This window comes from Oncorhynchus kisutch, linkage group LG1, assembly GCF_002021735.2.
Source record: "Oncorhynchus kisutch isolate 150728-3 linkage group LG1, Okis_V2, whole genome shotgun sequence".
NCBI lineage: Eukaryota > Metazoa > Chordata > Actinopteri > Salmoniformes > Salmonidae > Oncorhynchus > Oncorhynchus kisutch.
Window position 1 is genome coordinate 26,245,133 of NC_034174.2, and position 22,497 is coordinate 26,267,629.

A 22,497-nucleotide genomic window follows, 5' to 3' on the forward strand; every position below is an offset into this window, starting at 1 on the left:
TTTAATCTTTTCACAAATAGTGTTATATCTAAAGATTTAAATTGCACAACAATTCCATGTCAATCTGATAACTAGAATGTGTAGACTTTCCCAGATACAGGTTATGTCGTCCTGTCATCAGTCATAATGTCTCAGATGACAACCGAACTGACATCATATTCATTAAGTTCCAACACATATTTTCAACTGGTTCTATTACCAAAATATGGTTCCTTTCCCCCACTTGTTTGATGTTCCCAGACTCTCTATGTTTAACCTCTCTGTGCTATTCAGGACGATAGCGTCCCACCCCGCCAACAGCCAATGAAAGTGCAGGGCGCAGCCATTTTTCTGGCCAAAGAGAGGAATCACAAAAAGCAGAAATATAGATCAAATGAATCACTAGCCTTTGATGATCTTCATCAGATGACACTCATAGGACTTCATGTTACACAATACATGTATGTTTTGTTCGATAAAGTGCATATTTATATCCAGAAATCTAATTTTACATTGCCGTGTTATGTTCAGTAGTTCCAAAACATGCAGTGATTTTGCAGAGGGCCACATCAATTTACAGAAATACTCATAATAAACATTGATAAAGATACAACTATTCCACATGGAACTTTAGATTAACATCTCCTTAATGCAACCGCTGTGTCAGATTTCAAAAGAACTTTATGGAAAAAGCATACCATGCAATAATCTGAGTACGGCGCTCAGAGACCAAACAAGCCAAAAAGATATCCGCCATATTGTGCAGTCAACAGAAGTCAGAAATAACATTATAAATATTCACTTACTTGATGATCTTCATCAGAATGCACTCCCAGGAATCCCAGTTCCACAATAAATGTTTGATTTGTTCGATAAAATTCATAATTTATGTCCAAATAGCTAATTTTGTTAGGGCGTTTGGTAAACAAATCCAAATGTGCGTGCAAGTCCAGCCGAAAGGTCGGACGAAAAGTCCAAAAAGTTATATTACAGGTTGAAGAAACATATCAAATGAAGTATAGAATCAATCTTTAGGATGTTTTTATCATAATGTTCCAATCGGAGAATTCCTTTGTCTGTAGAAAAGCAATGGAACACAAGCTAACTTTCACATGACCGCGCAGCCACGAGCTCGTGGCAATCTGCCAGACACTTGGCTCAATTCCCTCTCATTCGGCCCCACTTCACAGTATAAGCATCAAACAAGGTTTTAAAGACTGTTGACATCTAGTGGAAGCCTTAGGAAGTGCAACATGACCAATATCCCACTGTATCTTCGATAGTCTATGAGTTGAAAACCTACAAACCTCAGATTTCCCACTTCCTGGTTGGATTTTTTTCGGCTGCCATATGGCAGTTTTCGACTGCCATATGAGTTCTGTTATAGACATCATTCAAACAGTTTTAGAAACGTCAGAGTGTTTTATATCCAAATATACTAATTATATGCATATTCTAGCTTTTATGGCTGAGTAGCAGGCAGTTTACTCTGGGCACCTTATTCATCCAAGCTACTCAATACTGCCCCCCAGTCACCAAGAAGTTAACAAAGGCTATTTAAGAGTCCTTCAGTAGAGTCAGAGAGAGAGGGAAGGGAGAAAGGTGTTTATGTGGGGGTCAACAACCCACAGGCCAACGTCATGACAGTGTTCTTATTAGGATGAGAGTGTGGAAAACAGATACCTTTTGCATTTGAGAAACATTGCACAGTCCCATGCTACTACATTACCTTTGACCTTTTAGAGACCTTTTTTGCGCTATTAACATGTTGGCTGCTCATCTGGTTGCTTCATATATTTGTGCATACTTTCCATTGAAACTTGCATCAATGCATGCTTCGAAATGTGTATAAGCGGATTGCACATCCGAGAAGTGCCCTCCATACTCCGACTGATGCGTGCTACAATTTGCGTGCTAGGAGCACGGATGTATGCTATTGAGAAACACCCACTGTGTCCTTCTCCCAGCCTTCCTCTCAGTAAAATTTCGCAACTCCTGCTCCAGCTCTGCCAGACTGTCTGTCTGGGAGGCAAGCTGCATGTAGGAGTTGATGAGAAAGTTGGGCCCGACTGGCCAGCCATGGCAAAAATAGATTACTCTGAGAATGAGACTGACAGACAAGGTGTGTGTGTGTGTGTATACACTTGTGTGTGAAAAGAGGAGGGGTAAAGCAACAGAAAGAGAAAGCAGCAAGGGGAATTTGAGTAGAGTAACTGACACCTTAATCTCGGCTATTATTTCAATTGGGCCATTTCCTCGATGGATACATGTCACTTTTCTACATCAGCTTTAATAGTGCAGATAGATTGTAGCTTCCATCAATGTAATTGTCTGCATCATTTCCATCCCCATATACATTTTTTTCGAAACATATACAGTGCAAGTATTCAGAACCCTTCCCATTTTCCACATTTAGTTGCGTTACAAACTTATTCTAAAATGGTTTAAGCACATTTTTTTCTAATCAAGCTACACACAATTCCCCATAATGTCAAAGCGAAAACATTGTTTTTAGAAGTTTTAGCGAAGGTATTAAAAATAAAAAAACAGAAATACCTTACTTACATAAGTATTCAGACCCTTTGCTATGAGAATAAAAATTGAGCTCAGATGCATCCTGTTTCCATTGATCATCCTTGAGATGTTTCTACAACTTGATTGGAGTCCACCTGTGGTAAATTCTATTGATTGGACATGATTTGGAAAGGCACACACCTGTTTATAGAAGGTAGTTGACAGTGCATGTCAGAGCAAAAACCAAGCCATGAGGTTGAAGGAATTGTCTGTAGAGCTCCAAAAAATGTCTACAGCATTAAAGGTCCCAACGAACACTGTGGCCTCCATAATTCTCAAATGGAAGAAGTTCGGAACCACCAAGACTCTTCCTAGAGATGGGCGCCCTGCCAAACTGAGCAATCGGGGGAGAAGATGGTCACTCTGACAGAGCTGCAGGGTTCCTCTGTGGAGATGGGAGAACCTTCCAGAAGGACAACCATCTCTGCAGCACTCCACCAATCAGGCCTTTATGGTAGAGTGGCCAGATGGAAATCACTCCTCAGTAAAAGGCACATAACAGGCCACTTGGATTTTTCAAAAGGCACCTAAAAACTCTCACACCATGAGAAACAACATTCTCTGGTCTGATTAAACCAAATTTGAACTCTTCGGCCTGAATGCCAAGCGTCACGTCTGGAGGAAACCTGGCACCATCCCTACGGTGAAGCATGGTGGTGGCTTCATTATGCTGTGGGTATGTTTTTCAGCGGCATGTAGACTTGTCAGGATAGAGGGAAAGATGAGCAGAGCAAAGTACAGAGAGATCCTTGATGAAAACCTGCTCCAGAGGTCTCAGGACCTCAGACTGGGGCGAAGGTTCACCTTCCAACAGGACAACGACCCTAAGCCCACAGCCAAGACAATGCAGGAGTGACTTTGGGACAAGTATCTGAATGTCCTTGAATGACCCAACCAGAGCCCGGACTTGCACCCGATGAAACATCTCTGGGGAGACCTGAAAATAGCTGTGCAGCGATGCTCTCCATCCAACCTGACAGAGCTTGAGAGGATCTGCAGAGGGGAATGGGAGAAACTCCCCTAATACGGGTGTACCAAGCTTGTAGCGTCATACCCAAGAACATTTGAGGCTGTAATTGCTGCCAAAGGTGCTTCCACAAAGTACTGAGTAAAGAGCCTGAATTCTAATGTAAATGTTATTTTTCTATTTTTTTACTCTTAATACATTTGCAAAAATTTCTAAAATGTTTTTGCTTTTAGGGAGTTTTTCCTAGCCACCGTGCTTCTACACCTGCATTGCTTGCTGTTTGGGGTTTTAGGCTGCGTTTCTGTACAGCACTTTGAGATATCAGCTGATGTACGAAGGGCTATATAAATACATTTGATTTGATTTGATTTATGGGGTATTGTGTGTAGGTTGATGAGGGGAAACAAATATTTAATTAATTTTAGAAGAAGGCTGTAACGTAACAAAATGTGGAAAAAGTCAAGGCGTCTGAATAATTTCCAATGCACTGCCAAAGCACTAGTTGAGTATCTGGAGAATCAGCATTTGTGGGTTCGATTACAGGCTCAAAATGGACAGAAACAAAGGACTTTCTTCTGAAACTCATCTGTCTATTTCTTGTTCTGAGAAATGAAGAAGGCTATTCCATGCAAGAAATTGCCAAGAAACGGAAGATCTCATACAACGCTGTGTGCTACTCCCGCCACAGAACAGCACAAACTGTCTCTAACAAGAATGGAAAGAGGAGGGGAGGCCCCGGTGCATGACTGAGCAAGAGGACAAGTACATTAGAGTGTCTAGTTTGAAAAACAGTCGCTTCACAAGTCCCCAACTAGCAGCTTCATTAAATAGTACCCACAAAACACCAGTCCTCTTGCTCAGTTGTGCACCGTGGCCTCCCACTCCTCTTTCTATTCTGGTTAGAGACAGTTTACTCTGTTCTGTAGAGGGAGTAGTACACAGTGTTGTACGAGATCTTCAGTTTCTTGGCAATTTCTCACATGGAATTGCCATCATTCCTCAGAACAAGAATAGACTGACGAGTTTTGGGAGAAAGTTCTTTGTTTCTGGCCATTTTCAGCCTGTAACCGAACGCACAAATGCTGATGCTCCAGATACTCAGGTAGCCTAAAAAAGGCCAGTTTTATTGCTTCTTTAATCAACACGACAGTTTTCAGCTGTGCTAACATAATTTGGAAAGGGTTTTCTAATGATCAATTAGCCTTTTAAATTATAAACTTGGATTAGCTAACACAATGTGCCATTGGAACACAGCAGTGATGGTTGCTGATAATGGTCTTCCGTATGCCTATGTAGATATTCCATACAAAATCTGCCGTTTCAAGCTACAATAGTAAATTACAACATTAACAATGTTTACACTATATTTCTGATCGATTTTATGTTATTTTAATGGACAAAATTGTGCTTTTCTTTCAAAAACGAGGACATTTCTAAGTCACTCCAAACTTTTTAATGCTAGCGTACATTTTCCGGAGACAATTGATTTAATAATAGTTATCTTTTGTTTGTCCTTCAGCTAACCTTAACCCCTCTCATCTACGTATATCTTAACACCATCCAGTTTTGATTTCTATTTGCCATATATTTTTCAACTGTACTGTGATGTTTCACAAAAGTTCTGAACCGTTCTATTCTCATAGTTTCTACAGATTGTAAATTAAAGATTAACATTTTTGCTAAAATCATTATTATATTATTGGTCAATTGACCTTTACTTCAAATCACCCATCAGTGCTATTTACAGAGTTAGCTCCAGGCAAATGTTGCAATTCTTCAGCCATTCCTGGACCTGGGACCAAAAACAAGCTACATATGGACACTATGAAAACAAATGATCCTTCCGCAGGTTCACCTACGGAAACCTTGTTACGACTTTTACTTCCTCTAGATAGTCAATTTTGATCGTCTTCTCGTCTTCTCGGCGATCTCATGACATAGTCTCTTAACAGCAAAATCTGCAGAGCTGGTGTGGTTGTATCCCTCATATATATAACATTCTATTGGTTGCAAGAATTTTGAATAATTTAAATTTGAAAAATGCAAAGTTTTGAATCCGGAGTCGTTTTGCGTATCAGTTCATAAACCATGAGCCATGGAATCGGTACATCGAAAATCTCTTCACAACTGTTTTGCAGTCTATATGGCACAGCTGTCCATTCTTTGGTCCTCAAATGAAACTGGTAGAATTTTTTTAATATCACAATTTCCTTTAACCAAATTTGATCTGTATTGCAGGGTTGACAGAGAAGTTCCTTACTTTCCCCCTTCCACTTGTCTTTTCCAATTTTGCGGTAATGCTGAAATTCGTTGGTTGTACTGTTGGGTAGTGCGGACATTTCCATATATTTTTGTTAGCTGCATATGTGACATAACTCCACCAGTCATATTTATGATATAATTTACAAAGATTATACTTGTTTTTTTTTATTATTCCAAAAAGAATGTTTTTGTTGTTGTTGCAATTAGTATATTGGAGTTTAACCATAATACATGTTGTAATATTTGTTCTGTATTTTCTGGTGGATTAAACTGCAATTGCAACCAATTTTCTATGGCTTGTTTTTAAAATAGCGATATTTTAGAGATTATTTCATTTTAAAATAACTGAAAGTGAGAGCTTGAAATCTGAATAAAGGGAAAAAAGGCAATTCTTGAACACTGGGTAAGACATTCTTACTAATCTGCAAGATAACCCATTTTCTGTTTAAATTGAGACAAGGAATGGTTCTGTGAAAGATCCTGCCATAATATCAATTTATGCTACTTGGATCACTCTCTGTGTTACAGCGAAAACTGAATCCATCCTCCTGGATTCAGTGCACTAGTTGAACCAGTCCATTAGCTTACTTGCCAGAAAAGTCATTACCATTGTTTTGTTTTTGTGCCAGGTTGGAATGAAAACAATTTGGGGCGTAGATGTATGTTGATGTTGAAGCAAAAAATGACTATTGGTGAAACATCCATTTCCCCAGCATTTTTTCTCCTCTCTTTTTCCAGCACGATGACTGTTGGCTGTCTCCTTGGTCTCATTTGCATACATAAATGCATTATGTTTAGTTCCTTGGGTTGTAGGGGTAATTCATATCTCTAACACAGTTACTGTTCTGGCAGACCCCTCACAGCGAAATATGCAACCAAGAGGGAAAACATTGAGGGCCTACCTCTCAACAGGAGGCCTGAGGAAACCAAAGTGCTATACTGAATATCAGGAGGCTATGCACGCGCATCACAGAGACCACATCCATGCTAAAACATCACCTAGTCGGAGCAAATTCCTCAGGTAACCATGGTGACAAATGCTCTGTCTCTGAAACAGCTTGTCCATTCCATCTAAATCTATAAAGCATCCGGCTAAATCTATAAAGTTAAGCTGCACCCCTGGTCTCCCGAGTGGCACAGAGGTCTAAGGCACTGCATCACAGTGCTAGAGGCGTCATTACAGACCTTGGTTCAATCCCGGCTGTATCACAACTGGCCATGATCGGGAATCCCATAGGATGGCGCACAATTGGCCCAGCGTCGTCTAGGTTAGAGGAGGGTTTGGCCGGGGTAGGACGTCATTGTAAAATAAGATTTTGTTCTTAGCTGACTTGCCTAGTTAAGTAAAGGTTCAAAAAATAAAAACATTACGGCCCCTGTGTCATTTTCTTATGAGGGTGGTATTTTGTTGTACCAAAGAAATCCTTACATCTGGCACTACTTCCAACCAAATAGAAACTTCAAAATGACAGAATTCAGATTTCTGTCTCTCTTCAGCCCATCTGTTGGGCATTGTACCTCTCTTGAAGGATGTCCTCTGAACAAAGATTTATTCAAAACAGCCATTTATGCTGGGATAATAGATATGAAGGACTTTTTAATTCTACTCTTCATGGAGCCGCACTACAGTTTGAATCCCATTTAACTAGTGGACAAATCACTGCAGTCAAAGTTCTCAGAGCAAGTTCATATGCTGACATTATAGGTACATCATTCATCTTTTAATTGACTGCTTCGAGGCATATAGTAATAGAGAAATATGATAATTTACACCTTTTGCTCAAGCCCGAAATGTGGTCTAATTGCGTTTTCCCTCCATGCACACAGAGTCAGTGGAACTCCAGCACTCTCCTCAATACCGGTTAAATTCCACTATTCCGGATAAAAGTAAACAATTATTGCTTAAACTAATGTGAATAAATGATGTGCCAGATTAGCATTCCGGTGGCTTTCCCTGGGTTCGCTCCCCCAAGGAAACAAGATTGTTTTCTAAATCGCTGCTATTGAGCTAGCTATTGATCACTGCATATCAACACTGCTACTGGGGAAATATGCTGCTGCATGGCCTGTGAAGAAGAAGTCAGTACCCTTGTTATATTTATACATTATGATAATGAGTATCTGTCATTTATAACTTGTATTCACCTAAAAGCTAATATTTTACTTTCAAGTGGTACATTTTCCAGCAGGTAATTTTACAAATGTGTTCTCAGTCAGACTAAGACATGATTCTTCTTTTTAAACATCAGGTTCTTCTTAATTTAATGTGCCTATGTTGGGCAATTATGCGCCAATAGTTTTTCTGGCCTAGTGCTGTCCATGGTCCTGACACCTCAGAATCCCTGGTGGTTCTGAACGGATAGCAGGGCTTTCTCTGCTGCAGCTATAATGTCAAATCAGATGAAATCATATGTTATTTGTCACATGCGCCAAATACAACAGGTGTAGACCTTACAGTGAAATGCTTACTTGCAAGCCCTTAACCAACAATGCAGTTTTAAGAAAAATAAGTGTTAAGTAAAAAATAGGTAAGTAGAAAATAGAAAATAAAAGTAACAAATAATTAAACAGCAGCAGTAAAATAACAATAGCGAGGCTGTATACAGGGGGTACCAGTACAGAGTCCATGTGTAGGGGCACCAGTTAGTCAAGGTAATTGAGGTAATATGTACATGTAGGTAGAATTAAAGTGACTATGCATAGATAATAAACGGAGAGTAGCAGCAGCATAAAAGAGGGGTCTGGGTAGCCCTTTGATTAGCTTTTCAGGAGTCTTATGGCTTGGAGTTAGAAGCTGTTAAGAAGTCAGTTTAGTATTCAATACTTTGGGCCAGATTTACTTAGCAAGCACAGGCAACAGAGCATAGTTAAGGCCTTTAATTTTCAGTAGGGTATAAAACATGCAATGGACAAAGGCCATGTTGTATTCTTTCACATAGCACTCATAGCATGCTGATTATGTTCCTTCACAATCCATTTGTTCTGAAACACAACAGGAACAACATCAAAGCCACTGAAACGAGGCAACTGTTGTTTCCATGACAATCCCACAGAATACAACCCATTATGGAACACGTTTCTGGCACTTTACGGAGAGTTCATGCAATGCACCTTACACCCAAACTGAACGAGGTATGACTTCATAAAGTGTAATATTTGTAAGAGTGAGAGAGTGACATGGATAGAGAGAAAGCTTGACAACGACATATACAGGTGATAACAGCAAGGGAGTGTGTATGTGTGTGTGCCTGTGCGTATAAGTGCCCTGTGAGAGAGCCCCCTCCCTGCTTTTCCCTGAGCTCCCAGTGCTCTCCAATCCAATCAAGTCTACATGTCCACCTCCACATTAATTAGACCTGACTGTGCCTGAATCCTTCACCTGCCTGACCTGCATTTAATTGAGATAGGAAGTTCCCCCTGACTGTATTTAAGATATACATACCATAGCCCCACAGGCAAGAATATATCTAAAAGGTGTTTGTTTTTTTCATCTCAAAGAAAAGGAATTCCTGATGACTACTGTACTCGGTATCACCTTCCAGCTGAGAAGTCTTACTTTGCATGAACACTCTCTTCATTGCTCAGCATCTTAATCGTCTGTATCTTCCAGCTATCGTTCATTGATGTATCATTCAATGGGTATTACATTTTTTTGTGCTGTATAACAACATCATTCATAGCTATTTTCTATTCCTTTATTGTTTGATGGCCTGGAGTTAGAGTGCCAAAGTGAATGTAATATCTTCAATAGATGAGTATATCTTCCAAATGGAACTGTATGTTGACATCTTCCATTTCCCTTATGTGTTTTCCCAGCATGGAGCAGAGGTGGAGCGAGACCGCCTTTATCTGTCTCACACGTGTGCCGTCGTGGGAACTACAGAACACACTATGTCACTTCTCATTGTCTGTGCGTTTGTTTCAGTCATGCAGAGCCATCAATATGAGTTAAAACTTTAATTTCCCCATGTTATTTCTCCCCCGCATTATGTCTTATTCCAAAGATCTACAAGACACTTTAAATTGAGATTAACACTGCATGTATTGAGCTCAGTGGAAATCGATATATATTCAAGAGGGCTGTGCAGTATTGTTACTTAAGGAATCCTAGAGGACTGTGCATTGTCCGTGAAATGTATTCATTAATGCGTGTTATAGTTACTTAAATCTGTTGCGGCCTCCCTTGCCCCAGCAGTGCTAGAGGGAATTTAAAACTGACCTTTTGGGATTACAAATGGTACAAGCGGAATTAGATTATTTCAGTTTGAGGCTAATGATAACAAAGTATGTTGTTTGATTAATTAATTTCTCTGAATTGGTGAGGCAGCAGGCATCATAAAAGAGTAATTTCCTCCTCTTTTTACAATCCCTCTATGAGGACATGTGGCGCCTGTCAGGCAAAGAGGGTTACGTCTCACTGTTAAACGCTCGTCCTGTAGAGGGAAGGCCTGAGGGACGATCTGGAGGTGCTGGGCCATGGGTAAGACTGCCAATGAAAGCAGCAGAGACTAGAGTGTTTCCCCTGCACAGTTGGCGAACCCGTGGTCACCTGTGACTGGCCCTTTAAATGGAGCGTGGGAAACTAAAGTACTGCGTCTCAATGGTCCAAAGTGCCTTCCTTTCTTCATCTCATTGCCTTTATCCAGACTAACCTTAAAGAATTGGACAGATGAAAGAAGGTTCCCTGAAATAACTTTTTTTGGTCTTCTTTCCCACTACGAACCAGATGCTCATAGTGTTGCCTGTTTGTGAGTATAACTGCTTAAACTACGGCTAAGAGCTGTATCCAGGCAGGGAGGGGGGGGGGGCAGACTCTTCGTGGTGCCAGACTCTCTAGTAAATTACATTTACATGATTAGCTCAATCAGGTAATATTAATTATGGAGAAATTATTTTATAGAATAGCATGTCATATCACTTCATCCGGCATAGCCAAAGACACAACACTGTATACCACGGGTTTGACAAAACATTTATTTTGACTGCTCTAATTGCGTTGGTAACCAGTTTATAACAGCAATAGGGCTGGGGTGCCTGTTTGTGAGTATAACTGCTTATACCAATAGGTCTAGGATTTTATGACGCATGCGTGGTATACTTAAGCAATAAGGCACGAGGGGGTGTGGTATATCGGCAATTTCCCGAATAAACTCTTAAAGACCTAGTAATATTTTACATCAATAGCAGTCAATATTAATCGTCATCTTAATTCAGTCTCATCTGAAAGTTATAAATTCTTAGTTATCTGCACGAACCCTGGCTAACAAGTTAAATCAGCAATACAAAATTGGGTTTAATTATTTATTAACTAAATACCTAACTAATCACACAGAATTACAAATACACATATTTAAATCATAACTTGATTACAAATTACGTCATGAAGGAAAACGTCCCTAGCGGGCGGAACAGATATGACAGCTGGTTACACAAAAGAAAAGGGGCTGGGTTTGAGTGAAAGAGCGGGAAGACTGAGGAACAAAGGGCGAAGCTGTGCTATTGTAAATACAGTATCTTATGCATTCTAAATTACCGCCCATTTGGAAAAGGAAAATGCAATAAATATTTACTCTGAGCTGCGCTTCAGTAGGTTGGTGGTAGATGGAAGGCCGTGTTGCCCAACCGAGTCCTTCATCCTTTGAAGAATGTCTCTGCTGGTAAATTGAATACGTTGTAGTAACGTTCTTGGGTGGTAGACAGGATACTCTGTCTGTTCCTTCCTAACCCTCGTTTGCAGTGGCTGTTGCTAACTCAACGGCTAGGAGGTATCGCTTCTGTAGTGAATACGAGTTCAAAGTTCATACCATTCACAACCAAAGCTCACTCTGATGTTGGCTTTGTTCTGTATTTATTATCTGAACCATTCTGACATCGGACCGTTGTCCTCACATCCTCAGAACAGGAGGTTATATTGTCGTCAAGGGCTTATATAGGAAGGGAGAGGAGGGCGTGTTTTATAGCCCATGTCCCTTCACAGGGGCGGGCCACTGATAGGGCTCTGCTCAATCTTATGAAAACCCAAATCTCACATTTTAGAAGCTAAAATCACATTTCATCCCATCACGAATAATTTCATATTCAAACATATAAATTGAGCAACAATTCCATATGAATCCTATAACTCTGATGTGTAGACTTTCCCCTGTAGAGTTTATGTCATCTTATCATTGATGAGAATGTCTCAGATGACAACCGAACTGACATCATATTCATTAAGTACCACCGCATATGTTCAATTGGTCGGATTACCAGAATATAGTTAATTCCCCCCACCTTCTGATGTTCCCAGAATCTCTATGTTAACCAAGGGTTTTGCAAATGTAACATCAGTAGGGTAGAGAGAGGAAAAAGGGGGAAAGAGGTATTTATGACTGTCATAAATCTACCCCCAGGCCAACGTCATGACAACAGCCTGATATACCACGGCTGTCAGCCAATCAGAATCCAGGGCTCGAACTACCCAGCTTATAATTGTCTTTGAAGCATAGGGTCTCTGTGGGCTTGCTTTGGCTCTTCCCACTAGATCTCTAAAATAGCACTGGTTGGAGGACATTTAAATATTTGATACTATTGAGAAATTAGGAGATTTCTTTTTAAACCTGTATCAGTCTATGCATGCATCCTAAGAGGACTCATGTTACATTGCCACACTGAATTCTTTGTTTGATTTTTACACTGATATGCTGTCTCTTTGGGTTTTATAGATAATTATACGGTGAAATATGATAAGAGCAAACCATGAATAGCATCGAGGTTACAGGTTTAGCTCTGAATACTTTCCCAAAACCTGGAGGGAAACTTTGAACCAAAACGTTACATTTTAATAATCGTCTGGCAAGCTTGATATCTAATTATCAGACAAAAATAGTGTCATGAGTGTGCACAGGAGACAGTCATTGTCAGGTTTGAGTTATTTACTGAACATTCCCTGTTACTTTGCATTCCAAGTACTGCCCACTCCGGGTTATATCCAATGAATGGCATTCATGTTCCTCCATTTTAAAGGGATTTCCAAATTAAATGAATTAACAAAAAATGTACCTTAACTCAATATTATACTTTTTTATACTTGTCAGGATGCTAAACTAAAATTGTGAGTCTATTTTCAGTTTAATAGCAGTAACATTCCGATATAAGTTTCAAAGTAAAGTTAAAGTCCCAACATTCAACTTTTCCCGCAATTGTCTTTTTCACTGTCATTATTATTATTATTATTTATTTTATTTTATTATTATAATTTATATATTTTTTACTGGTATCTGACTGGTCGTCCATACCAGGTGGTAACTTTTGGTGACTCTGTAGACCTAGGGGTTGCTGGTGTGGTTGGAGGATTACCAGTGTGGATTGCTTCCAACTTAGGTTCTGGGATAGCGGTTGGTGGACGTTTCACTAGAACATCAGTCTTGCCTTGTGGGGTTTCCATTGTGTGGCGTTTGTCCTCTGAAGTGACTTGGAGGTGCCTACAGTTTGTCCTGAACTCCTCATGCTCCGTTCCTACAATGTATGATCTGGGCTGTTCAACTTGACCTTTCACTGTTGCTGTGGTCATCCAGCCTTTGCCTTGGTCGAGCTTCAAATGCACAGAGTCACCTGGCTGTAGCGGTGGGAGGGGTCTGGCTCTGTGACCCCTGTTGTAGTAGGTCCTGTAGAATGATTTTGCCTCAGAGTTGTGCTTAGTAACCTTGTCCAAGTCTGGCCACCTAGGTTTTAGGTTCTTTGCCAGGGTAGGGAGCGTTGTGAATACTTGTGCTTGGCTACAACCTGTAGCCACAATCAGTGTCTCTCTGTAGGTAAGGAGAGCGAGAAAGGGGTCTTCTTACTATAAGATTTTCTTAGCCGCCTGGACAGCTCTCTCGGCTTCTTCATTAGCTTGTGGGAAGTGAGGGCTTGAGGTCACGTGATTGAAGCCATACTCTTCCTTGAAGGACTGGAACTCGGAAGACGTGAATGCTTTGCGTTATCGGACACCAAGAGCTCTGCAGTTCTAAAACGTGCAAACAGGCTCTTCAGCTTCCCTCTTTTGCTTGATGTGTCTGGCATGTGTACGACTTCTATGAATCTTGAGAATTATGACAATTATTCAACAACAACCAGGTACTGCTGTCTGTCAACCTCTCGGGTGCAATGCATTATCAAGGTCTGTCAGGCAACTCAGTTGTTATCAACGATTCTTTGCGTTGCATTGGCTTGGTAGCCTAACACTGCTTGCACTGGCTCACTTTGTCCTTTATGTCCATGCTGATCCCTGGCCACCTCACTGAGAGTCGAGCATGTTCTATGCACTTTGTGAGGCCCTGGTGACCCTCATTGATCTAGCTGAAGACTTCACTTCTCAGGACTTTTGGAATCACAATTCTCTCCACGCAGCAGTAGTCCATTTGATTCACTTAGTAGCCCTTGTTCACTAAAGTGGGTAACTGTCTCAGGCTCTGTTTTGAAGTGTTGCGGCCATCCATGCCTTGTGTACTTTAATACTGTCTGTATTTCGTTGTCTTCTCCACTTGCTTGTGTTATCTGGTGAAGCCTATTTTGATGAAACTGGTCTGTGCTCGTTCACTGCTGCAACAAAGGCCGTAACTTCATCCTCCAGGTCTGAGCTCTCCTGGCGGGCCGATGGGTGTCTTGTCAGTGTGTCGGCAATGAGCAGCGTCTTGCCAAGGGTATATTCAGCTTTAGGGCTGAACCTCATAATTCTGATAAGCAGCCGCTTGCAGCACAGAGGGACTTCATCCAGGTTTTTGTAGTTAAACAATGGCACCAACAGTGTGTGGTCCGTATGCAGTTTGAATGAATACAGGCCACACAGGTAACAACTTCTCACAAGCCCAAACCGATGCCAAGCACTCCTCCATCTGGGTATATATTCTCTGCTGGAGTGAGGGTTCATGAGCAGAAGGCTACGGGCAGCATTTCCCTTCATGCTCTTGCAACAGTACTACTCCAATGCCGTAACCGCTGGTGTTGTCACTCATGACTGTGGTTCTCATAACATTGTAGAATGCTAGTACTGGCGCTGATACAAGCATGCCCTTTACTTTTCTGAAGGCCTCGTCTTGGCTTCTCCCCCACGACCAGACGATATTTTGCATCAGAAGATTATTGATGGGCTGCAGCTCTGAGGAACTATTTTGTAAGTATCTGCATAGATAGATAATCATGACAAGTATAAGTTGAAGTTGCTGGTCCATTATGATATATAACAAGACAATTAGAAATGCCAGATGGGCTAATTTTTCTAACTTGATCACAAATAATCAGAATAAATTGAGAGTGCTCTTCTCGGCCATTGAGTGCCTGTTAAATCCTACCCCCGCTAACCTACTGTATGTGAACTTTCCTACACATCTAAATGTGATGGGTTTGTAGCATATTTTAGATATAAAATAACAACCATTAGGCTGAATATCAGTCAAGCAAGACCCGATGAGAAGTTTGATGATATATGCCCTAGCCTACCATGCAAAGGCACTATGGATTTATTTTGCATGGTTGACACAGACATGCTCAGGAAAGTGATATCATCACTTAAGCCTTCTACCTACCTTCTCGATCCTATCCCCACTACCTTCTTTAAAACAGTTTTTAAGTGCAAATCTGAAGAAGTGCAAGCTAATGTTAATCAATCCCTGTTCACAGGCACTTTCCCCACTGCACTAAAAACTGCTATATTGAAAAATTGTGATATGAGGTATTATGTATATTGTCCATTGTGATTCTTCAGCTCATAGAAACTTATGGCCGATCCGCCACCTTCCACTCTTAAGCAAAATTTTGGAAAAATTGGTTTTCAAAACACATTTTTAAGTGCCAACTGTATTTAAAATTCTATCTGGTTTTCGGGTCCACCACAGCACAGAGGCAGCTTTAGTTAAAGTGGTAAATGATCTTAGAGCCAACACAGATGCCAAACAGTTCCATGTCCTTGTTCTCTTGGATTTAAGTCCTGCATTCAACACTGTTGACCATGATGTTCTTCTGGACAGACTGGAGAGGTGGGTTGGGCCTCTCTGGTCCAGTTCTAAATTGGTTTAGGACCTATTTAACCTGTCAAGAGTTTTTTGTCACCCCTTTTGAACATAACTCAGATAAAATACATATCACGTGGCATTCCACAAGTTTTGATTTTGGGTCCGGTACTGTTCAGTTTATAACTGTTACCCATTGGCAGCGTGATCAGAAAGAACAGCATTGATTTTCACTGCTACGCAGATGAACCACAACTTTACATTTCCTTGTCACCAGAGGATTTTAGCTCCACGGATAAACTATTAGACTGTATCAGTGATTTCAATTCTTTGGTGGCTCACAACTTCCTCCAGCTAAATCAAAACAAGAACGAGGCACTTACTGTTGAAGCCAAAGCACATTTTAAGTAATGGGCAATAAAGGTAAAAAGGTAAAAAACGTAGGTGTTATTTTAGATTCTAAACTTCGAATCACACATCAGGAATGTGAAAAAATAGCTTTTACCACCTGAGGAACATTGCCAAGGTGTGGTCGTTTCTCTCTCAGGATGAAACAGAGAGACTCGCCCACGCTTTTATTACAAGCAGGCTTGACTACTGTAATGCTCTCCTGTCTGGTCTACCCAAAAAAGCCATTGGTAAAATGCAAAACATACAGAATGCTGCAGCACGGGTCATGACCAAGATCAGACGGAAAGCACACACCAGTGTTGACGTCTCTGCACTGGCTGCCTGTGAGTTTTAGAATACATTTGAATATTATTCTATTGGTTTTTAAATCAATCCATGATTGTGCACCCCAGTACATGTCAGACATGGTTTTAAATTATATGCCCATTAGGTCTCTCAGGTCCTCGGGCACTGGCCTTTCAAATATCCCATAGCCTAGGACCAAGAGGCATGGAGAGGCAGCCTTTAGTTACCATGCCCCCAGCCTCTAGAATAGCCTGCCAGATAACCTGAGGGGGACTGAAACTGTGGATATTGTTAAAAGATCATTTAGCCTTGCTTTTCCATTTTAGTCATTCCGTTTTTTAGTCATTCCGTTTTTATTATTATTATTTTGTTTTAATCCTCTTATGTTTGTTGTATAGTAAATATTTCAGTTTTTATTTTCATTGTTTTAATTCGTTTTTTTCCCTGTGAAGCACATTGTGGTGCATTCCATGTCTGAAATGTGCTGTATAAATAAAGCTTGATTTGTTTAGATTTGAATATAAATTTACTCTATCACTTCAAGCATTTCCATTCTATACAACTCATTTTCAACCTTTCGGAGCAATGGAATGGGTACTCTCCAGGTCACTTTGACACTGTATTGTTCTGCTGTGTTGTTCAGTACTATTTTAACTGGCTCGCATTTCAAGAATCCCACTGAACCCAAACACACGCTCTCACTTCCCCAATCCTCTTGATCAGGCCCATTGATATCTCTGTGCCGTGACACATGAGGTTGTCTCCCATGGCCCCTCTGACCACGAAGATGTTCATGTTGAATCTTATTTTTCACTTGGAGTTTTCATCTGGCCTACACACTGTAGTACTCCACCTGTGCTTCTTAGAATTACATTAGTTTTGCCTAGCTCTGGCTTGTTTTCCAGGCTATTGTAGCTTGCCTCTGATATGACAGTAGCATCTGCCCCTGAATCTATCTTGAAATTCAACACTTTTCCAATCTCTAAATTAACTCTCCAAGGTGGTGTCATCTGACTTTCACACTGAACTGATCAAAGAAAGACTGTTTCCATCTATGTGTCTACATGTGTTGTCACTTCATGCATCACTTTTGAATGGCAAACAGCAGGGAAATGCCCCCTTCTCTTGCATTTCAAGAGACATTCAGCATTTCTATTTGGGCACTATTCCTTCTGACTGTGCTCTTCATCTAGGTCATCTACTCTTATCATCATTGCACCGTGCCTTTCTTTGTTTGAATGTTCCTTGTTTGAAACCTCTGTCTCTTTTACAGTGAGAGAACTTCACCTCTTCCACTTGCTTGTCACATGACTGCTCTGTGTTCTGACTCTTAAAGAGCTAACGGTTTTGTGTAATTTCGATTGCTCTAGTTAGCTTTAAATTCCTGTGCATTTGCAATTTTTCGGACAAAAATGTCTCTCTCGGTCCTATGACAATCCCGTCACAGGATCCTTAGTTCCCCCAAAATCACAGTGTTCAGAAAGTTTGTAGAGTCCCCTTATAAAAGTTTAAATTGACTCACGCTCTCGTCAGTTTTTCTGGTGAAAATGTGCACGTTCATATATTACATTCCTCCTTGGGATGAAGTCCTGTTCAAACTTCTCAATGACCATGTCGAAATCCTCTTTGTCATCCTTGTCCCGGGATACACAGGACTTGTAGATATTCTCCGCCTCTTTGCCCATGGCGGATGTCAACGAGCTGACCTGAATGTCACCATCTTCTTGTGTTAGCTTTGAAGCTTTCCGGTAGTGCATGAAACACTGTTTCCACTCGGGTCATTCACTTGGCTTCGCGATGTGAGAACTCTCTAGTGGTGGGAACTTTTACATTTTTAACTCTCGAGGATATTCTCCCTACCAAACGAAGCTAACTTTTTCTATTTTCTAACAAAATACTTACTTGCAGGTTCCTTCTTGACAATGCAACAACAATAAGAAATAATACAAGACAAGAATACAAAACATTAAGTAAATGGAAGAAGAATAGAATAATATATGTTAGCATAAGTATAATACAGGAAGGCACAATTTATAGTCCAATATTTACACACATATTGGGGAAGGAGGGGAAGGAGGGGATGGGAGGCAAGTGTATCAATTTAGAAGTATAATAATAGTCTGGTTGAGAGAATACCAAGAGTGTGCAAAGCTGTCATCAAGGCAAAGGGTGGCTACTTTGAATATTTTTTTTAACACTTTTTTGGTTACTACAAGATTCCATATGTGTTATTTCATAGTTTTGATGTCTTCACTATTATTCCAGAATGAAGAAAATAGTAAAAAATAAAGAAAAACCCTGCATATACAGTGCCTTCGGAAAGTATTCAGAGCCCTTGACTTTTTCCACATTTTGTTACGTTACAGCCTTATTTCCAAATAGATTTTTTTTAAATCCCCAGCAATTATACACACAATATTTGCAAATAAATTCATAAAAAATGCTACAATGTGATTTTCTGGATTTTTTTTCTCATTTTGTCTGTCATAGTTGAAGTGTACCTATGATGAAAATTACAGGCCTCTCTCATCTTTTTAAGTGGGAGAACTTGCACAATTGGTGGCTGACTAAATACTTTTTTGCCCCACTGTATATGGGGTCCCACAATTGACAGTGCATGTCAGATCAAAAATCAAGCCATGAGGTCAAAGGAATTGTCCGTAGAGCTCCAAGACAAGATTGTGTCAAGGCACAGATCTGGGGAAGAGTAGCAAAACAATTCTGCAGAATTGAAGGTCCCCAAGATTATCTGGTCTGATGAAACCAAGATTGAACTCTTTTGCCTAAATGCCAAGCATCATGTCTGGAGATGTCACGTCCTGACCATAGAGAGTCCTTATTTTCTATGGTAGAGTAGGTCAGGGCGTGACTGGGGGGTTAGTCTAGTTTATTACTTCTATGTGGGGATCTAGGTTTGTTTTTCTATGTTGGTGATTGTGTATGATTCCCAATTAGAGGCAGCTGGCAATCGTTGTCTCTAATTGGGGATCATATATAAGTAGCTGTTTTCCCACCTGTGTTTCTGGGATATTGTTTTGAGTTAGTGCACATAGCATCTCTGTTGTCACGGTTCATTGTTAGTTTATATGTTTTTGTCTTTGCTTAGTTTCACTTTATCATTAAAATAATGTTGAACTCAACATCCGCTGCGCCTTGGTCCCACATTTATTCTTGCGAACGTGACAGAAGAAACCTAGCACCATCTCTACGGTGAAGCATGGGGGTGGCATTATCATGCTGTGCGGATGTTTTTCAGTGGCAGGGACTGGGAGACTAGTCAGGTTCGAAGGAAGATGAAGAGAGCAAAGTACAGAGAGATCCTTGATAAAAACCTGCTCCAGTGCGCTCAGGACCTCAGACTGGGGGAGAAGGTTCACATTCCAACAGGACAACGACCCTAAGCACACAGCCAAGACAATGCAGGAGTGGCTTCAGGACAGGTCTCTGAATGTCGTTGAGTGGCCTGAAAATAGCTGTGCAGCAACGCTCCCCATCCAACCTGACAGAGCCTGTACTGGGAGAAACTCCCCCAATACAGGTTTGCCATGCGTGTAGCATCATACCCAAGGAGACTCGCTGCTATAATCACAGTTTTGAATGAACAGCGTTCTCACGTAGGTGTTCCTCTTGTCCAGTTTGCTACGGCCGTGTGAATGCGATGGAAATGGCATCTTCCGTGAATCTGTTGGAGCGGTAAGCAATTTGGAGTGGATCCAGTGTGCCTGGCAACCGGAGCAGCGAGAGTCTTGCTGGATGGCTCGGTATTATCTGGCTCGAAGCGAGCATAGAATGTGTTAAGCTCGTCTGGGGGGGAGGCGTCAGTGTGCACCGCACAGCTGGATTGGCCTTTGTTGTCTGTGACAGTCTATAGTCCTTGCCACATGTGACGCGAGTCTGAGTTGTCGAACATCAATTCAAGTTTCAGTTTGTATTGTCTTTTTGCATCCTTAATGGATTTATGGAGCCTGAACCTGCATACCTTGTACACGTCATAAGTCATCGGGTTTCATTCTGCTGACAATGAATGCGGCAGTACGGGCTCTCAGCATTGTACGGATAACTTCTTTAATCCATGGTTTTGGTTTGGTGTATGTCCGGATTGTTATTGTGGATACAACGTCATAAACACATTTCCTAATGAAGCCTGTGACCGAGGAATTATAAATTGTCAATGTTGATGTATGAGTCTTGGGTTGATGAATCTTTGAACATATTCCAATCAGTATTCTCAAAACAATTCTGCAGCATTGTGTCTGCCTCCTTTGCCCAGCGCCTCACTGTTCTCTGTGTTGGTGGCACCCTCTTGAATTGCTGTTTGTAGGCGGTGAGTAGGAACAGAGAGAGACGTGATCTGATTGGCTGAAGTGAGGGTGGGGGGTGGCTTTGTACGCATCACGGATGTTTGTGTATACACAGATGTTTGTGTATACATGTTTGTATATACATCTTCTTGTGTGACAGGATACATGTTGGTAATATTTTGAGAAAATGTGTTTTAGACGGGCTTGGTTAAAGTCACCAGCAATAATAAAGACTGCTTCTGGGTGAGAGGATTCTTGCTAGCTAATAATCTTGTACAGTTCGCTGAGGGCCACCTTAGTGTTTGCTTGTACCGGTATGTGCACTGCTGTCATAACAATACACGTGAATTCCCTCGGCGTATAGTGGGATCGGCCTTTAAGCATCAGAAACTCCAGGTCGGGTGAACAGGAGCTTGTGATGTTTTGAACTTCGGTACATCGGGAATTGTTTGAGGAAACACAGCCCTCTCCCCCGACTCTTACCAGAAACCGCCTTTCGATCCATTCGGAATATGGAGACGCCATCTGGTTGAATAGCAGAGTCGAGTGTATTGTTCATGAGCCACGTCTCAGTAAAAACAAAGCCACAACATTCCCGGATGTCTCTCTGCGATTAAATGTTTATTTTCCAGTGATTGGACAATAGCCATCAGGATACTAGGAAGAGGAGGCCGCGTAGCCTGTCTTTTCAGCCTAGTTTGGAATCCCCCTTTCCCTCCTCTCCTTCGTCGTCGGCATTGCCTTAGGTCATCTCGGCCAGCAACAGCAGTTAAGCCCAACTGCACGTTGAACAAGGGTGCGAATGTATTATTCAAGATCTAGGAAGATGAGAGATGTGTGTAGCTTCCAATTCATTATCCAGAAGTGTTTTCCGGTCTTAGGAAATTATTGCAGGATCATTCAGAGCAAACAAAGTAATATTTATCAGAAAAATTGCCATAAAAAGCAAGCAGGAACCAGCAGGACGTGTGCCCGCCTTAGCGCTGCCATCTTAGGCTAACTATTCACATTTTAGTCAGTGATTTCTCTATTTTCCTTGCCGTTTTGTCTTCTGACATCATGTCATGAATGCACATGGGCGACAGTCATTGTCAGGTTTGAGTTCTTTACTGAAAATTCCTTATGTTGCATTCCAAATACCGCCCACTGTGGGTTATATCCAATGAATGGCATTCATTTCAAATAGAATTACTGTGACAGGACTTGTTTTGACACAAATGTGCAATGCAAAAATTTTGTTGGTTGGTGTGATTTAAGGTCCAAATGCAGACCGTGTCGAAGTAACAAAAGTTTATCACTAGAACCGAGGGCAGGCAAAATGCCAGGTCAAGGGCAGGCAGAGGTCAGTACTCCAGATCAGATTCCAAAAGGTACAGAATGGCAAGCAGTCTCAGGGTCAGGGCAGGCAGAGGTCAGTACTCCAGATCAGATTCCAAAAGGTACAGAACGGCAAGCAGTCTCAGGGTCAGGGCAGGCAGAGGTCAATAATCCAGTGTGGTGGGACAAGGTACAGGATGGCAGGCAGGCTTAGGGCAGGCAGAATGGTTAAAACCGTGAAAACTAGAAAACAGGAACTTTAGAAAAGATAGGCGCAAGGGGAAAACTGCTGGTAGGCTTGACGAACAAAACAAGTTGGCAACAGACAAACAGAGAACACAGGTATAAGTACACAGGGGATAATGAGGGAAGATGGGAGACACTTGTTGGGGGGTGGAAACTAGCACAAAGACAGGTGAAACAGATCAGAGTA